Below are 19,325 nucleotides of genomic sequence, written 5' to 3'. Positions count from 1 at the left end.
GGGGAATTGAACCCAGGGCCTCATGTATACGAGACAAGCACTCTTGCCACTAGGCCATATCTCCAGCCCTATTCCTCCAATTCTATGTGATTTAATTATTTTTTTTTTTTGGCCAGTCCTGGGCCTTGGACTCAGGGCCTGAGCACTGTCCCTGGCTTCTTCCCGCTCAAGGCTAGCACTCTGCCACTTGAGCCACAGCGCTGCTTCTGGCCGTTTTCTGTATATGTGGTGCTGGGGAATCGAACCTAGGGCCTCGTGTATCCGAGGCAGGCACTCTTGCCACTAGGCTATATCCCCAGCCCCTATGTGATTTAATTTTTAAGTTTATTTTATGTAATTATTGTTGTGTGTGTGTGTGTGTGTGTGTGTGTGTGTGTTAGTATTGGGGTTTGAACACAGGGCCTGGGTGCTGTCCTTCAGCTTTTTTTTACTGAAGACTCTACCATTCGAGCCATAGCTCCACTTCCAGCTTTTTTGGTGATTAATTGGAGATAAAAGCCTCATGGACTTTCCTGCCTGGGCTGACTTTGAACCTGGGATTCTCAGATCTCAGCCTTTTGAGTAGTTGGGGGTTAGGCATGAGCCGCCAGCACCCAATTCATTGCTGTGGTCATTCTGTCCCATGCTCAGAGCTTCAGTCTTGCTACTCTTGCCAATATTTGCTCTTATTTTGCATCATGCTCCACCTGATGTCTCCAGTCTCCTTTCTTGGCCTTTGCATTTCTAATTCCTAATGGCTAAGAACGGCTGCATTGACCGAATTGTGTGGAGGTTCTTTTTGAAAGCCGATGCTGCAATTCAATTTTTATTTTAACATGGTTATTGAGTGGGGAGGGGAGGGAGGTGGGGGTTGGTGGGTTTGTGTGTGGGATGAAAAAGCCAGATTTTATCAAAGGAGCAGTTTTGAAAATAGCTGCTTCAGCTTCTAATGTATGAATGGTTAAGCGACAGACTGAAAGACTGCAGGTGTGTGTAGGTAGGAACATACAATTCTGTGTAGATTGTACTGTGTGTGTGTAAATGAATGCAACAACAGTGTGCTCAGAGAGGGTTGTGTGAATATGTTGTGTGTATGCCTGACACAGAAGAGACACTAAGTGTCTCACTTTTTTTTTTTTTTTTTGTCAGTCATGGGGCTTGAACTCTGGGCCTGGGCGCTATGCCTGAGCAATTTAGCTCAAGGCTATGCTCTACTACTTGAGCCACAGCGCCGCTTCCAGTTTTCTGGTGATTCATTGGAGTTAAGATTCTCATGGACTTTCCTGCCCAGGCTGGCTTTGCACTACGATCCTCAGATCTCAGCCTCCTGAGTAGCTAGGATGACAGGTGTGAGCCACTGGTGCTCAGTCCATCTGAGTGTTTCTGTGTTCCAGAGAGTATGCATCTAGGGTGGGAACACATATGAGTGCCTGATCATGGGATGTTTGTGTTCCTGTGTGTAAACATGGGTATGAATGTATTCATGCAGTGTGAGCAGTTACATGTGATCCCAATACATGTGTGCATGTTAGTGAGTGAGTGAGGGTGGTGGACACACTCAAGTCTGTGCAAAAGTGAGTGGACGTTGCGTGTGTGCCTTGCATCCAAGTTTCCTTCCTAGGAGCTCCTCTCTACCAAGGCCAGCTGGAACCTTCCCTGCTGCCTGTTGACTCTCAGATCCCGCTCTGCATGTGGCCCACAAGTGCTAGCCTTCCTTGCAAGCTCTGGGCTGCTGAGGCTTCTCCAGCCTGAGCATCACTTGGCCCCCAGAGCCCAGGAAATAGCAGCAGACCAGAGCAGACAGAAATTCCGAATGTGCCCTGAGAACCTCAGCCCAGCCAGGTGCTGTGACTCACGCCTATAATCGCAGCTGCTCATGGGGCTGAGATTTGAGCATCACAGGTTTGAAGCCAGCCCAGGCAGGAAAGTTCGTGGGACTTTTCTCTCCAATGAACCACCAGAAAGCTGAAGGTGGTGCTGTGGGCTCAAGTAGTAGAGCCTTATGCAAAACAGTTCAGGGACAGTGCCCAGGCTCTGAGTTCAAGGCCCAGGACTGGCACCATGAAACACATTGGCCCAGGCTGCCCAGTGCAGTGGAGAAGCCTCTGGGAAGATAAGGAGGTGAGGTGCAGACACAGGTTCTCCACATTCTTTATTTCCCAGCCCCAGCATGGGCCCCGATGCCGTCAGCTGGGTGCTGGCACCATGTCCCCATTGGACATGGCCATATATGGATTTCCGAAGCTGTCTCTCCAGCTGGCAGCTTTATTAACCCAGTTCGACAGATCGAGTGATTGACGTGTTTGCTTATCATTCTTCCCACCTCTCCGAGGTCCTGGGGCTGAGGATCCCCACCCCATCTCAGGAGGAGAGGGAACACAGAGCCCCTTCACAACTGGAGATCAGCATGCACCCATAGCAGCTCACACGTTTACACTCTTGGCGCTTATATTGATTGAAGTGGATCTCCCTTTATATGTGTGCATGCACTGGGGCTTGGACTCAGGGGCGGGGCGCTGTCCCTTGGCTTCTTGGCTCAGGGATGGTGTTCTAACACTTGAAGCACAGCTCTACTTCTGGCCTTTTGGTGGTTCATTGGAGATAAGAGTCTCCTAGACTTTCCTGCCCAGGCTGGCTATGAACCTTGATCCTCAGATCTCAGCCACCTGAGTAGCTAAGATGACAGGAATGAGCCACTGGCACCTGGCCCATTGATGTTAACAATAGAGTAAGTAGGAACCTCATCCTAACTGCACTATTTGATTTCTCTGTAGAGTCTAGGGCTTGGGGGAAAGGCTCAATGAGGAACACTTGCCTGGCGCAAGGAGGCTGTAAGCTTCCTCCCCAATACCACACGCGTGCACACACACACACTATATATATGTGTGTGTGTGTATATATATATATACACACATGTTGCTCGCTCCCTTTGCCTGGATACCCCTTCTTTCTTGAGGTAGTGTCACACACCTAAGCCCTCCCAAGCCCTATTCCATCCCTGCCTCACTTTGGTGCTCGGCTGACCACTGGGTGTTGGCATATATTGTTCCTGCTGCCTGGATGCTGTTCCTGCTTCTCTCCATTTAATAAACTCTTGGAACCCCTGAAGCTTTCAGAACAAACATATATCCCTCAGGTGCGTCCCCAGTCCTGATTTCAGACATGATTTAATGTCTGCCATCCTGAGGCTGTGTTTCCCAATGCCCCCCCCCAACCCCAAGTCTCAGCTCCACACACACCCCTGCCCCGCAAAGAGGTGCAGCACAGAAAGGGTTGTCTAGCAATTCCACATCTGGTAAAGGAAGGAAACGGCAGCTCCACAGCTGCTGGTGCATAGCAGTGCCTCAACAGCAATGGAGAGTGATTCATGGGTGCTTGTGCCCTCTTTTCAGCCCTGAAAAGGGGAGGGAGGTGGCAGAGCTTCTATTCAAGGCTCCAGTACCACCTTCTCTCATCGAGGCACCTGCACGAGCCTCGAGCAGCCCATTAAGCGATTTTTTTTTCCCTTCCCACTTACAGCCGCCTGCATTGACAAGGAGATTCAATATGGGCTGAAGACGCTGGCCTTGGAAAAGAGATCTCAGCCGCCTGGATAAAATATCCCCACTTGTCAGTGCCTCCCCAGCCCAAAGCTTCTTATTTGATCTCCTCCCCTAATGAGCTCAGCTTGCTCCTCTCCAAGCAGAAGAGATGCTCCCTGCACCCCCCCTTCCTTCCCCCTTCCTTCCCTGTGTTCTTCTGGGCAGAGAATCAATGGAGGGGGCGTTTTCAAAGTTCTGCTGATGAGGTCACCTCCCGCAGGAAGGCCACCCAGATTCACGTGTGCAGGTTCAGAGTGCCCCAACCCTGAAGGGCATGTGGGGGGGGATAGAGGGACCCACTCTGTGTGAAGAGGAGGGATCCCCGTGTTGGGGGGGTCTCCAAAATATGGAGATTCTCCTCTGCCTGTTCTTTCAACAGAGGTGCTAAGACTGAGCCCAAGGCAATAGTTGGCCAAGATGGAGCAGAGCTGCAGGAAGTGCCAGGTAAGTTGAGGAGGGACAGGAGGGACAGGGAGGGGAGGGGAGAGGAGGGGAGAAACAGGAGGTCTAGAGGGACAAGAGGGAGGATGGGAGTCACCAGGTGTTCTGGGGAGGGACAGCAAGGCAGGGAGGGTTGGGAAAGGACAGCTCACAAGCCATGGATAAGAGTGTAGTAAAAGCCACGTGCCAGTGGCTCACACCAAGCTAATCAGGAGGCTGAGATCTGAGGGTAATGGTTCAAAGCCAGCTCAGATAGGAACATCTATGAGACTCTTAACTTCAATAAGCCACTCAGAAAAAGCCAGAAGTGGTGCTGTGGCTCAAGTAGTAGAGTGCTAGCCTTGAGCAAAAAGAATCTCAGGAACCCAGGCCCTGAGTTCAAGCCCTAGGACCATAAAAATAATAAATAAGCATAGTAGAAGCTGCATGCTGGTGGCTCACTCTTGTAACCCTAGCTACTCAGGAGGCTGAGATATGAGGATCAAGGTCCAAAGCCAGCCCAGGTAGGAAAGTCTGTGAGACTCTTCTCGCCAATCAATCAACAAAGAATTGGAAGTGGATCTGTGGCTTAAATGGAATAATGCCAGCCTTGAATGAAAAAGCTCAGGGATGGGCTGGGAATATGGCCTAGTGGCAAGAGTGCTTGCCTCGTATACATGAAGCTCTGAGTTCGATTCCCCAGCACCACATATATAGAAAACGGCCAGAAGTGGCGCTGTAGCTCAAGTGGCAGAGTGCTAGCCTTGAGCAAAAAGAAGCCAGGGACAGTGCTCAGGCCCTTAGTCTAAGCCCAGGACTGGCAAAAAAAAGAAAAAAAGAAAAAGCTCAGGGATAAAGCCCAGGCCCCGAGTTCAAGTCCTAGTGCTGGAACAACAACAAAAAGCAGCAAAGCAGAGGGCTTCAGAGGCACAGTGGCTGGGGTAGGCTTGTTCAGCCTGGTCAGACAAGAGGCACAGGAGATCTGAGTCCCGACAGGGTGAGGATTCCTGGGTGAATGGTGGCAGGCCAGGGGAAGCCCTCGCTTTGCAATCTGGCTTCAGCACCACGGACAGCACCCAGCTACCAGGGAGCTCCCGTTGGTCTCATGGCTCCATTAATCCAGAACTGAGAGGGCCCACGCCATGAGCTATGTCTCCAGATGCAGTTAACCTCCCCTAGTGGGGCTGTGAGGGGCTCCTCGCATGCCAGTGTCTTGATGAAGTGGTGAGGATCGGGGTGAGTGCCTGTGCTGTGTAGAAACCATGAGTCACGGGGCATTCTTTTCCCCTGAGAATCTACCAGTGCTGGGGTTGGAGGCATGTTTCAATTGGTAGAGCGCTAGCCAATGAGTCAAAGTGTCAGTGCGAGGCCTGGTCTCAGAATTTAAAAATACAAAAGAAAGAAATACTCTATCAGTGTTCAGTCTGCTCAGAGGGCCCCTACTCATGTAGGGGTGGATAGGAAATGACCCCCAAATGGAAACTATGACCCAAGTCCTGGGGTTTAAACTCAGAACCTCGTGTTCTTGCTTGGCTTGCTTGCTCAAGTGAAGCCATGTCTCCAAGTCCAGGTTTTTTCTGAGATGGAGTCTCATAGACTTTTTTTTTCTTTTTTCTTTTTTCTTTTTTTTTTTTTTTTTTTTTTTTTTTGCCCAGGCTGGTGTCAAACTGTGATCCTTGAGGCTTTGGACTCCAGAGTAGCTAGGATTGCAAGAGTGAGTTACTGGCACCTGGATAGACCCTTGTTTTATAAAAAGAGAAACTGGGCCAGGCACCCCTGGCTCACACCTGTAATCCTACCTACTCAGGATCACCATCAAAGCCAGTCTGGGCAGGAAAATCTGTAAGAGGCTTATCTCCAAAAAGCTGGAAACGGAGGTATGGCTCAAGTGGTAGAGCACCAGCCTTGAGCAAAGAAAAAAAAAGATATCAGGGACAGTTCCCAAGCCCTGAGTTCAAGACCCAGGACTGGCACACAAAAGGAGGGGGAGGGAGACCTGAGAAGAATATGATTTTGCCTCCCTTCTTCTCCCAACCAGGTTCCAGAATCTTCACTCCGGGATAAGAACCTAAAGGGCAAGGGGGAAGGAAAGAGATCACAAGCCCTCAACAATGAGCCCCATTCAGTGCCCAAATGTATAATGACCCACTGAAGGAGATGCTGAGATCGCAGAGAATGGTCCAGCTCTTAGGAAAAGTACCCCATGCTGAAATGGGGCACACACATGGGGATAGAACAGAGGGAGAGACCCAGGACTCAGAGAGTGCCAAGGAAAGAAGGAGGGCAAGCTGCCTAAGAGAAGAGAGTGCTAGCACTGGGTTTTGCAGGTAAAGTGGGAGTTTCCTAAGGGAGTATAGACATAATGAGGGCTGGGCCTCAGCTGAGGAAATGCCCTCCACCATCAGAGAGGAAACTGAGGCTAGAGAAGGAGGGTCCACAGACCAGGCTCACAGCTGCAGGTCTCCTTTGCGTTTGTTCGGAAAGGGTCAGAGGTGGGCCAAGAAGCCTGACCAGAGAGATCAAGGTGAATCAGTCCAGGGAAAATAAAAGCCAGTTTCTCCCCCCCCCCCCCCCCGCCCCGCGCTACTCTCCAGACATCAAGCCCAGCCTCCTCTCGTTCCAGGTTATTAATTTTTCAGGGAAGAAAATGCTTTTTGTGTTTTTTTTTCAGGCAAAATATTGATAATGGGCTTAATGCGCCTTTCTGCTTTTGTGTGTAGAGAGAGCTTTTCTGTCCGGCTTGCCGCAGAGGCTGCCCTCCCCCCATGATCCGCCCCCCCCCCCCCGCCGTCGCCCCCTCCATTGGCAGCCCCTGAGCAGGGCTGCCAGGCTAGTGTCTGCAGAGACTGCCCTCGCCGAGCCCCCACTTCCACCTGCACAGAGCCAGACAGCCGCCTACCCCTTGGTGGGTCGATCAGTGGTGCCAAGGGACAGACATGGCGTTTGCAGCACTCCAGCTTGAGATTGGGCTCTATCTGCTTGAAAATTGTGTTCCGTCTTTACGTGGCCTTCCAGATGCAGCAGGTAGGGACCTCTGTTCATTCATTCATTCATTCCCTCACTCATTCTCCCACAATGGGCACCTAACATGCATCAGAGCCCATGTGGCCTTCGACAAGCAGCAGGTAGGCAAGGCCTCTGCTCATTCATTCATTCATCCATTTACTCTCTCATGTTAGGCACCTACAATGCACCAGAGTGCACGATAGCCAGGCCAGTAGGACAGATCCAAACCCCTCCTCCCCAGTCTGCCCTTGGAGCTGGTAGACTGGTGGCAGAGTAGGAACTCAACAGAAAAAGAAAAAAGCACAATAAATTATGACAGGCTCCCAAGAGAGATGGCCAAGTGCTGGGTGCTCCTGCCTGTCACCGTAGCTACTCAGGAGGCTGAGATTCAAGACCAGTTCAGGCAGAAAAGTCCATGAGACTCATATCTCCAAAACAATCAGCAAAAAGCCAAGCTGGAGCTATGGCTCAAGTGGCATAGCACCAATCAAGAAGCCATCTGAAGCTGAGCCCTGGCTCACACCTGCAATCCTAGCTACTCAGGAGGCTGAGATCTGAGGATCACAGTTCCAAGCCAGCCGGGCCAGGAAAGTCTGTGAGACTCTTATCTTGAATAAACTACTCAAAAAAGGCCAGAAGTGGAGCTGTGGCTCAAGTGGTAGAGTGCCAGCCTTGAGCACAAAAGCTAAGGGACAATGCGCAGACTCTCAATTCAAGCCTTAATATCCCCTCTCCCCCCCCCCAAAAAAATAGGCACACAATCTTTCTCTTCAGGGTTCTTGTCCAAGGTCACATGGTGATTGGTAGGGCACAAGTCCTCTTCATTGTTTGACTTGAGCCTCTGTTTTCTTATTGGCTGTTCAGGAGGATGATGCTTTATTTATTTGTTTATTTATTTTTGGTGCCAATCCTGGGACTTGAACTCAGGGCCTAGGTGCTGTCTCTGAGCTTTTGTGCTCAAGGCTAGCACTCTACTACTTGAGTTACAGCTTCACTTTGGGCTTTTTGCTGGTTAGTTGCAGATATGAGTCTCAGGGACTTTCCTGACAAGGCTGGCTTTGAACCATGATCCTCAGGTCTCAGCCTTCTGCGTAGCTAGGATGACAGGTGGTAAGCTGCTCTTTGTAATGGGAAGGTGGCCCCCTCCAAGGACCCTGTCACAGAAGTCACTCTACCAACAGTCAGCCAGAGTGGAGCACCAGGCCTGCAGTCCTGGGAAGCCATGTCTTAGAGGCCAAGCCAGCTAAGGGACTCACCCAGCAGGGAAGACTAAAGCTGCCTCTTCCATACCAAACCAGGCTTTGGCTGCCTGTGGCATAAATAATCATTTACAAACACAGCCCACCGCACATTGATTCGCGGGCAGAAGAGGATGTACCACTTCAGGAATCTGGCTTCCCCCTGCCCCCCAAGCAGCTTCCAGCCCAGGCAGGGCGGCTCAAGATCCCACTCTCCAGCCCCAGGAGGAGAGCTTAGCTCAGCCTGGTACCCCTTGCACACCACTCCTACACTCCCTTCACCACTGGCAAAAGGAAGACCAGGATAAAAGCCTCATCATACATGCAACAAGCTCCTGGACCAATGCTTCAGACCGGACATGGGTCCTCGCCTGACCCAGGGGGTGAAGACACCAGACCGCCAGCAAAGCAAAGCAGCCCTGATGTGCAGAGACTGACCGCAGAGTGGGTCTTCAAGGAAGGAGCAGGAGATGGGTGCTCAGGTCAGAGGCACTATCATCAGAGGGTCCTCATAACCATGAGACCTCCTCTGAGCACTTCCCTGCCATCTTCCTGGCTAAGGGATATTCTAAGCAAATACCGGCCTGGAAGCCTGGCCTGACACTTGCATGCTTTTTGTTGGTGGTACCTTTAGTGCTGGTACTGGGGCTTGAACTCAGGACCTCATGTTCTCACTTTGCATTTTGCTCAAGGGTAGCCTTCTACCAATTGAGCCACAGCTCTACTACTGGCATTGTAGTGCTTAATTGGAGATTAGAGTCTTAGGGACTTTTCTGCTAGCTCTGTCTTTGGATTGTGATCCTCAGATCTCAGCCTCCTGAGTAGCTAGGATTACAGGTATGAGCCACTGGCACACAGGAGTATTCTGGTTTTGAGACAGACTCTTGCTGACTTTACCTAGGTGGGCCTTGAATTCACCATCCTCTTGCCTCTCCTTCCCAAGTAGCTGGAATTAGAAGCATGTGCCACTATACTTGGCTATGGATTTTTAATTATTCAATTTGAGCCCCCATTTTACAGGCAGGTAAACTGAGGCAGTAAATTAAGTGAGTTCCTGGGACTCCATTGCCTAAGACGCAGGGCCAGCTAGATGCAGGGGATCCAGCTTGCCCAGCTCAAAGTCACACTGCAGCCCAAGTTCGTGGTCCAGTTTTGTAACTGTCAAGGTAGCCAAGGGGTTGGAGACTCCGTTTACCTACCTTTAAAATGGGGTTGACAATTTTGCTTTGTCCACTAGCCTGCCAGGAATAGGTGTAGGTGAATTGCCTCTAACATGGACCATAGTTTTGTTTTACTTTTTTTTTTCATGGTAGAGTCTCTCTGTAGCCCAGGCCAACCTGAAGCTCACTTGGCCTCCAACGTCAGCCTCTTAGTGCCTGGATTTCAGAGCTATCAGCATGCCTGGCTCTGATCAGTCTTAGAGTCTTCAAGTAGGTATAATGGCTCCCACTTATAATCCCAGCACTCAAAAGACAGAGATTGGGAGAATCATCCTTTTTGAGGACAGCCTAGGCAAAAAGTTAGTGAGAATCCAACTCAACCAATAACTGGGACAGGGTGGCTCTTGCCTGAAATTCCAGCTATATGAGAGGTGGAGGCAAGGAAAAATCACTGTGCAAGCCAGCCCCAGTGAAAAACACAAGACTCTATCAAAAAATAACGGACAGCAAAGGAGGCATGGGGTTATGGATCAAGCAATAGAGTGCTGTGGAGCAAGCATGAAGCCCTGAGTTCGAATCCCAATCCAAGCGCCACTATACAGTCTCCTGGGAGAATGTGACTGTGTCTTGCTGTTTGTGTCTTACAGCTCTGATATTCCTGCTACATTTGAGAGGAATCAGCCATGGGCACGGGGCGGGGGTGGAGGGTGTCCATGCAGGAAGCCCTGAGGTCCTTCTGCAGCACCAGGAAGAAAGAAAGAAAGAAAGAAAGAAAGAAAGAAAGAAAGAAAGAAAGAAAGAAAGAAAGAAAGAAAGAAAGAAAGAAGAGAGAGAAAGAAAGAAAGAAAGAAAGAAGGAAGAGAAGAGAGAAGGAGGAAGGAAGGAAGGAAGGAAGGAAGGAAGGAAGGAAGGAAGGGAGATGGGGGAGGGAGGGAGGGGGGAGGAGAGAGGGAGGGAGGGAAAGGCAGACAGACAGACATGCCTGGAAAAGTTTAAGGAACAGAAAATCAGGAAGTGATACACAGAGGCGAACCAAACACTCCTGGAAGGAACCCATAAGACCAGGGCTGGTAACTCCAGACTGCTTTCTTATTTTTCTTGGTTGTGGGGTTTGAACTCAGGACCTGGGCACTGTCCCTAAGGTGTTTTTAGGCAAGGCTAGTGCTCTACCACTCTGAGCCACAGCTCCACTTCTGGTTTTCTGGTGGTTCATGGGAGAGAAGAGTCTCCTGGACTTTCCTGCTGGGGCTGGCTTCACAGATCGCAGCCTCCTGAGTGGCTAGGATGACAACCATGATCCACCAGCAGCGGCCGGCTCCAGACTGCTTCAGTCTCCCTTCCCTTAGCATCCCCACATTGCCCGCTTCCACAATTCACCTCTGGGCCTCAGCTTTCCCATCTGTAAAGCGGGAGCCCGGTGAACCTCAAGTCTCCTGCATCAAAGGGGACTTGGGGGTCTGCATGCCTGGAGAGGGTAGGAGGTATCTTCCTGTCCTTTGTCCACTCCTTGCCCACCTCTCCCCAGCCTGCTCCCAGCCTTTCAGCATGGAGCTGGCCTGCTGGCTCCAGTCCTCCCCACCAGGATCGATGAAAGGATCAATCCCAGCTGCAGGCCTGGAATGAGGGGCTGGGTGGGGGCTCCTGGGGGAGCTGCCTCCTCCTCTCCCTCCTCCCTAGCATCTGCCCTCCGCCACCTGGTTTGCTCTTGCTATGTAGGAGCTGGGTAAATCTTGGTGGCTCCTTTCTGAGTGTCTAGCAGGTGTCCTGAGCATATTGTATCTCCATCCCACCGAGGGGGAAACTGAGGCTCCAGGAGGGTCGGTGATGCTGTGGGTGAGGGAAATCAGGATTTGAATTCAGAACCTATCCTTAACTGAGAGGGTTCAAAGCACCTGGCACTAAGAAGGCCCTAAGGATGGAGGCTGAGGCTCTTGCAGGGCAGGCCAGCTGTCCTGAAAAGGGTGTTCAGAACCCCTCTGGGCAGCCAGCATGGAGGTTGGACACCTCATCTGCGAAATGGGTGCATGAAAGAAGCAACCCCCTTGCCAGGCATTAGTGGCTCACAGTTGTAATCCTAGTGACTCAGGAGGTTGAGATCTGAAGATTGCAGTTCAAAGTCAGCCTGGGCAAGAAGGTCCATGAGACTCTTGTTTCCTACTAACTCTCAAAAAAGGCAGAAATGAGCTGGGTGCTGGCAGCTCACGCCTGTCATCCTAGCTTCTCAGGAGGCTGAGCTCTGAGGATTGTGGTTCAAAAACAGCCTGGGCAGCAAAGTCCTCTTGTGACACTTACCTCCAATGAACCACTCAAAAGCCAGAAGTGGCACTGTGGCTCAAGTGGTAGAGTGCTAGCCTCGAGCACAAAGAGGCTCAGGAACAGTGCGCAGGCCCTGAGTTCAAGCCCCACAACCAACAGGGTGCCTGCTAGTTTTGGGGTGAAAGGGACTGGAAAAGACTGTCCTAGAAGCTGCTCTCTCCTTCCCTAGATGTTCAGGGAATAAATGTTAAGAAAACACTAGGTGCTCTGGGACTCAAGCCTATAATCCTAACTACTCAGAAGGCTGAGATCTGAGCATGGAGGCTTCGAGCCAGCAGAGCAGGAAAGTCCATGAAACCCTTATCTCCAATTAAGCAGGAAGGAGAGAAAGAGAAAACCAAAAAAAGGCCAGAATTGGAGCAAAAAGGTTCTGGGACAGTTCTTAAACCCCAAGTTCAAGCCCCAAGACGGGCACACCAAACCAAAAAGAATGTGTTGTTTTATTTGAAGAGAGGAAGGAAGAAAGGGAAGCCCTGGGAGTCCCAGGCCTGGCCAAGTGCTAGGATTTATCTCCAAGGCAATTACTAAGGCTCCCTTGTTTGGGAGGTGGACTGAACCACAATTACAGAGGTTAGCATAGAGGGGAGGGAGGAGTGGGAAGGGCAGCAGCAGGAGGAAGTGGGAGGGGGAGGAAGAGAGAAGGAGTGAGGGGAGAGGAAGAAAAAGGGAAGGAGGAGGAGGTCCCCAAGATCCGCCCACCCCTGTTCTTAAAAAAAAAACATCACTGTGGCCGGGCACCAGTGCTTACACCTACTCATAATCCTAGCTACTCAGGAGGCTGAGAACTGAGGCTAGGGATGGAAACCAGCCCAGGCAGGAAATTCCATGAGACTCTTATCTCCAGTTAATCATCAAAACGTCACAAATGGGCCTGTGGTTCAACTGGTAGAATGCTAACCTTGAACACAAAACCTCAGAGACAATGCCTAGGCCCTGAGTTCAAGTCCTAGGACTGGCGCATATGCCCCTCCCCCCAAAAAGCATCACCCTTAAACTGAGATTAGCTCCAGACTGAGCCCTTCAGCCAACAACTCTCATTGTTCCCCCCTCCCCAACCCCTCTCCAACAGCCTGGTCTCTGCTTCACCTTCCTCTTCAGGCTCCTCGGCCACCACCCCTACACACACACCCCACCCCCAACACACCTCCCCCCCAGCAATGGGTAGGAGACTCTAGAACTGGTACCCCAAACTTGCCACTCCTTCCTGCATTGTGAGCTCCCAGCCCCAATATTCAAGGCCCAGTGTGGCAAATCCTTCTACTACAGATGGATTACCCACTTCTTGTCTCCTAGCTGTTCTCCATCCCAGGACTGGTAAGCTGGGACAGAACTGAGACACTTCCCTGGAGCTGGTGCTTGGTGGTTCAAGCCTGTAATCCCAGCTACACAGGAAGCTGCAATAGGATCTCAGTTAGAAGCCAGCCTGACAGGAAACTCTCATCTCCAACTAACCACCAAAACACTGGAAGTGGAGTTGTGGCTCAAGTGGTAGAGCCCCACCCTTGAGCACAAAAGCTCAGGGACAGCACCCAGGCCCTGAGTTCAAAGCCCCAAGACCTGCACCAAGGGGGGAAAAAAAAAATCAAGTGTGTGTGTGTGTGTGTGTGTGTGTGTGTGTGTGTGTGTGTGTGTGTTGTGCTTGCCTCCCCAATCTGGCAAATTCATTCTGCCTGCCCTCCTGTGAGGCTGCACCTCCCTCCCTGTGTACCCACACTCCCTTCCCACCCAGGCGGGCTAGGGGATCGCTACCTGGGCCCCAAGGCCGTGCAGGTGGGTGCCCTCCTCTCCCTGGCTTCCGGCCCAGCAGAAAGGGCGCTAAAGTGTTCAGATAAATGGCGTATAAATGGGTGTCAGCGCCTTGACGCAGGCACCCGGCCAGGTGTGGCCCAGAGCGATCCACCTGCCCCAGCCCTCTGGGGGCAGAGTCACCTTCCTAGTTAGGATCTCGGGCCTTGCACAAATAAATGGGTGCGCTCTGAAGCCTGACCTCTCCACCCCCCCCTTGCACCCCGATTCTGTGGATCAGTCAGGGAGTGTCCATCCCCAAGGTGCGCTGCCCAGACCCCAAGGAGGCTCCTGCAGGAGCCCCAAGACCTCTGGTCCACAGATCCCAGGCGAAGGAAGGGGGAAGGAGGGGGACATCTGCTTAAAGACACCCCCAAGATCGGCGGGCTGCCTTCTTCGGCGAGGGCACTAAGAATGAAATATTCATACATACAGGTTTACATTTTTAATCCTCCAAGGAGTCTGTCTTGCCCAAAGGGCACCATGGGTCTCCCTCAGCGCTGTGGTTCGGGGGCGTCAGGGGTCTCGCTGGGTGGCCCGGGTGGGGGGCGTAAAGCCTGTGGCTGGGTCGGTCTTTGGGCGTCTCGGAGCGCAGCGGCGCCCGACGCGGGTTTCGTTGCGTCGAGGAAGTCGGTAATACCTGTAGTACCAGCCACTGCACGGTCATCGGAGTCCAGTTTGGGGGTGTCCTGGGGGTGCCCTGATGGGTCCTATCCCCTTCCTCCAATTTCCCGCCGGCCGAAGCAGTGCCTTGATCCAGCCGGCCTCAGTTTCCCACGCCGGAAAGTGCAGCGCAAACGTTGTTGGTTTTGTTGTTGTTTCCTGGAGGTGTCAGGCGACGGAGGGGGAAGGGAAGTGGGGTCCCGGCCAGGAAGTGGGTGGCACATTGTCACCAGCCACGTCTGTCCACTTTCCAGATCTGATGGGCCGCCCACCTCCCCCGCAATGCGCAGAGGAAGCGAAAGCAGGGCCGACCGAGGAGACCCGAGAGACCTCCGCCATCGGCCGCCCAGAAATCCCACAGGCCCAGCTTTCCAGCTGGGGAAACTGAGGCTCGGACAGGGCGATGGGGGTGGGATGGATTTCCCTCTTCTCGGGGCCGGGAGGAGTTGGGGCGGGACGGGGGAGGGTGGGGAGAAGGGAAGGGCGCGCGGAGCCCCAGGCCTCTCCCTCACCTCCACCCCCGCGCCCGCTCCCGGCTGCCCAGCCCCGGTGCCCGGCGCAAACAAGCTGCTGTTTGCCGAGCTCGCGGCGGGCGGCGCGGCCGAGAGCGATGAGGATTCGATGGAGACGCGCGCCTTCCGCGGCGGGGGCGCCGGAGCCCGGGCGGGCGGCCGCGGAGATCGATCCCGCACAGCTGTCACGGAAGAGCCCGGGGATCAACCAACCCCGCGGGGCTCACCAAGTCTGGGGCACCACCCGGACAGAGGGCCAGGGGATCCAGGGGCGTCACACCCGCCAGAGGCGAAACCCCAACCTCGCCGCACCCGCGGTGCCGCACTCCAAGGGGTCCCCTCGTGCCCAGTGCTCAAAGACGAGGAGGCTCGAGGCGCCCCGCCGCTCTTGGGGGTGGGGGGAACCCTTCCCCAGGGAAGGAAAGAAAAGCAGACCCTCTGGGTCCAGACCAAGTCCCCGGACCCTCCGAATGGAGGTGGCCGGGTTGTGGGCGCGTGGTGAGGCAGAGAGGGCCGGGACTGTGGAGCAACGGCGGGTTTGGGGGTGGGGTGGGGACTAGTAGAGGGGGGCCAGCACAGATTTTGGCCAGAACGGGCATTCACCTCAATTATTTCCTAAAACCTCTCTCCAATTAAAAAAAAAAAAAAGTGCCAGCACCGGATAGACTTTTCATTTCCGCTGGAGACAAACGCAGAGGCCCCGCCACGGCCGGAGGGGCTCCTGGAGAGGGAAAACTTTGGAGTGGCTTCCCCAACATTTTTAAGGCGAGACATCAGAACAGGGAAGACAGGGCGCTCCTCTCCCCACCCCCCACCACCGAAAAAAAGGAAATGGCTAAAGCCTACCGACTAAGCAAGACATTTGAGCGTGAGAGGTGTGGTGCTCAGAGGTGGAATTAACTGTGTCCATGGGAGCCCACAGCCACTGTCTCAGCCTGTCCTCCCCTCCGCTCCCCTACTCTCAGAACCCTCTCCGGTTAGCTGGTCCCCCAGGTTGACCCTCTTGGCTTCTCCCAAGCCTACCTGGGCTGGACACAGAGAGGGTGAGTGTTGGACTAGGGCAGCCCAGCAGGTGTTGAGGCACCCCAAGGTGCATAAAGCCTGAATTTCCTATTTTCCTAAAGGGAATATTGAGGCTAGAGAGCTTTTTCCCCCCGTCGTGGTGGGGTTGAGAGCACCCACCCCCCCTCACAGTCCACCCCTCCCTTGCCCGTAATTTGCCTAATGACCCAAGATCGATCAAAGACCCAGGCACCCGCCTGCCCCTTGGACGGCTCAATTCTATTTTACTAATTACTAAAAGGCCGCTGTGGGGGATGCTGGCTCTGGCGTTCTAAGAAGGGCCACGCTGGCTCGGTGTTGGGGGTAGGGCACGTCAAATTTTGGGGTTCATCTCCCAGGGGGAGCACATCGCCTGTGAAGAACAAATCTCCCTTTGCAGGGGAGTCAACTCCTTTCACCTCCCAGCAAGGCTGCACACACCAGGACCAGATCTGGACTCTGGGCTGGGGAGGTCACTTCTGAGTCTAAGGAAGTTGTGGGGGATCCGTGTTATTAACTTAGGGTATCCCCATGCAGCTGAGAACAGGAGCCCCCCCTCGTTCCAAAGCTGCAGCTCCGTCTTATTCAAAATGGATGCTTCCACAAGAAAAGCCACAAGGCTTGTGATTTAAAAATAAGAACAAAAATGATATCAAAGCTGTAGCAAATACATAAAAGAAGGAAACTCACTCGATCCCAAACCCTCTTTCCTGGAGTCTCCTGAGATTGGCTTTGGGGACAATTTAAGACCCTGTGGAGATACCACCTCCTCCTCCATGCCCTGGTTCCCCTCTCCTCCCCTTGGTCCTCCCTTTTTCCTTTGAACCTGTGATGCTATCGTTTTATGGCGGCTGATTGATTTTTAGACCCCACGATTATTTTTAATTATCTGTGATTGTTAAATGGTGGAGTTGAGAAGCTCAGGCTAGGGGCTTACCACAGCCAGACCGCCTCCTGCTTCCCAGCCTATGAGAGCCAGTACAGGGAGGGGGAGAATTCTGTGCTCCAGTCCCCCTCCCCCCCACCTTCCCACTTGGAAGATGACTGTGATTGTGTTTGTAACCAGAAACTGTCACCATCAGCCAGGCTCCCGTGGCTCATGACTGTGGCTCATGACTGTACTCCTCCTAGAAGGCAGCCCAGGCAAAACAGTGTATGAGACGCTTATCTCCAATTAATCACCCCAAAAAAAAAAAGCTGAAAGGGGACTGTGGCTCAAGTGGTAGAGTGCTAGCTTGAGCCACAAAGCTCAGGGACAGCGCCTCAGAAGAAAAGAAAGAGAGAGAAAGAAAGGGGGAGGGAGGGAAGAAGGAAAAGAGAGAGAGAGAGAGAGAGGAAGGAAGGAGGGAGGGCCAGGAGGACCGACTCCCACCTATAATCCTAGCTACTCAGGAGGCTGAGATCTGAGAATCATGGTTAGAAGACAACCTGGGTAAGAAAGTCTGTGAGACTCTTATCTCCAATTAATCACCAAAGGAGCACTAACCATAAGCAAAAAAAAAAAAAAATTGAATGAATGAAAAAACCCAGGGACAGCGCCCAGGCCCCAGGTTCAAGTCCCAGAATAGAAAAAGAAAGAAAGAAAGAAAGAAAGAAAGAAAGAAAGAAAGAAAGAAAGAAAGAAAGAAAGAAAGAAAGAAAGAAAACGAGAGAAAGAAAGAAAAAGAACCCAGAGACAGCGCCCAGGCCCCAGGTTCAAGCCCCAGGATAGAAAAAGAAAGGAAGAAGGAAGGAGGGAGAGAGGGAGAGAGGGAGAGAGAGAGAGAAGAAGAAGAAGAAGAAGAAGAAGAAGAAGAAGAAGAAGGAGAAGAGGAGGAGGAGGAGGAGGAGGAGGAGGAGGAGGAAGGAGGAGGAGGACAGCAAAAGGTAAAGAGATCATCTTGCTTATTTATACATAAGCCTAGAACTGGAAAGTCCAGGGACTTGTCCTTTGGAGGCCATGTTAGCACTAGAGGACAACACAGGAAAGATGGAAAGGGGCAAAACTATACCACCCCAAACCTATCTGAGGTCTGAGGCACAGGAGAAAGGACCCGTGACTCCCTCTGTGGGCTGGGTAAGGAGAATGTGCCTGGTAAACCACAGGCACTAAATACTGAATCCTAAGCCCCACTTAGTAACGGAGATCTCCTTTAGTCCTGTTCCCTCCCCCCGCCAGGACTTCTCTCAGCCACTCCACAGCTGGATGATGCCAAGCTCAATGCCCTGATCAAAGCCCAGGGATGTGGCTCACCCTTGTAATCCTAGGTACTCAGAAGGCTGAGATCTGAAGATCAAGACTTGAAGCCAGCCCAGACAGGAATGTCTGTGACGCTTACCTCCAATTAGCCACTAAAGACAGCAGTGGAAGCATGGATCAAGTGGTAGAGTTCCAGCCTTGAGCCCACCCCCCCCCCAAAAAAAAAGCTAATAGAAAGTGTACAGGTTTTGAGTTCAAGCCCCAGAACCAACCCCTATACACCCAAACAAAACAATGTCAGGATCAACCCATGTGCCCTTCTCCCTTGGTCAAAGACACCCACCCTTTCCCTCTCTAGTTAGGAAGGACAGCCTAAACCCTCTTAGGGCCCTCAGCTGGGATTGGTTGGAAGGCATTCTCTCCCATATCTCAGAAGGGGAAACCAAGGCACAGAAAGGATCCTTGATATAGCATCAAGCCTGATCACTACAGATATCACACCTCCAGTGTGTGTGTGTGTGTGTGTGTGTGTGTGTGTGTGTGTGTGTCCACATCTGCAAGGCTGGGAATCCTATGGCAGATCCAAGGCTTTGGCAAGAAGGGGAAGGTCATAAAAATGAGTGGCCTTAGGGAGTGGGGAGGGACTTCCTAATTAGATCCTCCGCCTCCTCGCCCACCGAGCTTAGAACTCTAAATTCTCCCTTAGAAATGGGAAGGCTGTCCTCCCCACCGGTGCAGCACTGAAGGCAAATAGCTTAGTCCCAAGAGGTCCTGGGCCTCACCGGTTCCCCCGGTGGGGGCAGGGGCGGGGACGGGGAGACCAGCACCTCGGCGGCTCCCCACCGGATGGAAAAGCCCAGGGGCCAGGAGTGGTTCCCAGCCGTACACCCGGCCTAACAGTGGGGTCCTCAGAGTTCCTGGGCGTCAGGGCCCGCTAGCTGCTCTCCCAGGCTCCCTAACCCTGTCCTTTCTCAGTGGGACTAGAAGGCAGTACCAGGAGGCTGGAATTAGGCCGTGGCTTTCGGCCCTTCTGAAGCCAGGCATTCCATTGTACAGCTGGGCAAACTGAGGCCCAGGTGCCTGCACGTGCGACACAGTAACACCCAGCCCGAGGACCTCGCGTTCTTCCCCGCACCCCCTCTTTCTTCAAAGAGGTGTTTCAGAGGTTCTGGGGCCCTCCTGCGTGTGCGTGGGAGAGGCTGAGCGGGCCGAGCACCCTCCCGGGGCGGGGCGTTGGGCCGGCGGATCGCGTCTGCCCGGCCCCGTCTCCCGAGTCGCTCACTCCCTGGAGAAAATCTGGGCGCCAGGCAGGAAAGTCACATTTGGGACACTGGAGAGAAACGCAGAGAGACACAAAACCAAAGCCGTGGAAAGTCGCCCCAGCTCCCTGGAGGCCGCAGCTGTGCTCTGACCACACCCCCCTCCGCCGCACCCCGCCCCGTCGA

Source organism: Perognathus longimembris, chromosome 3, assembly GCF_023159225.1.
Source record: "Perognathus longimembris pacificus isolate PPM17 chromosome 3, ASM2315922v1, whole genome shotgun sequence".
In the NCBI taxonomy this organism is placed as follows: domain Eukaryota; kingdom Metazoa; phylum Chordata; class Mammalia; order Rodentia; family Heteromyidae; genus Perognathus; species Perognathus longimembris.
The sequence above is the reverse complement of the archived record's forward strand: the minus strand, read 5'-3'. Positions refer to the sequence as shown.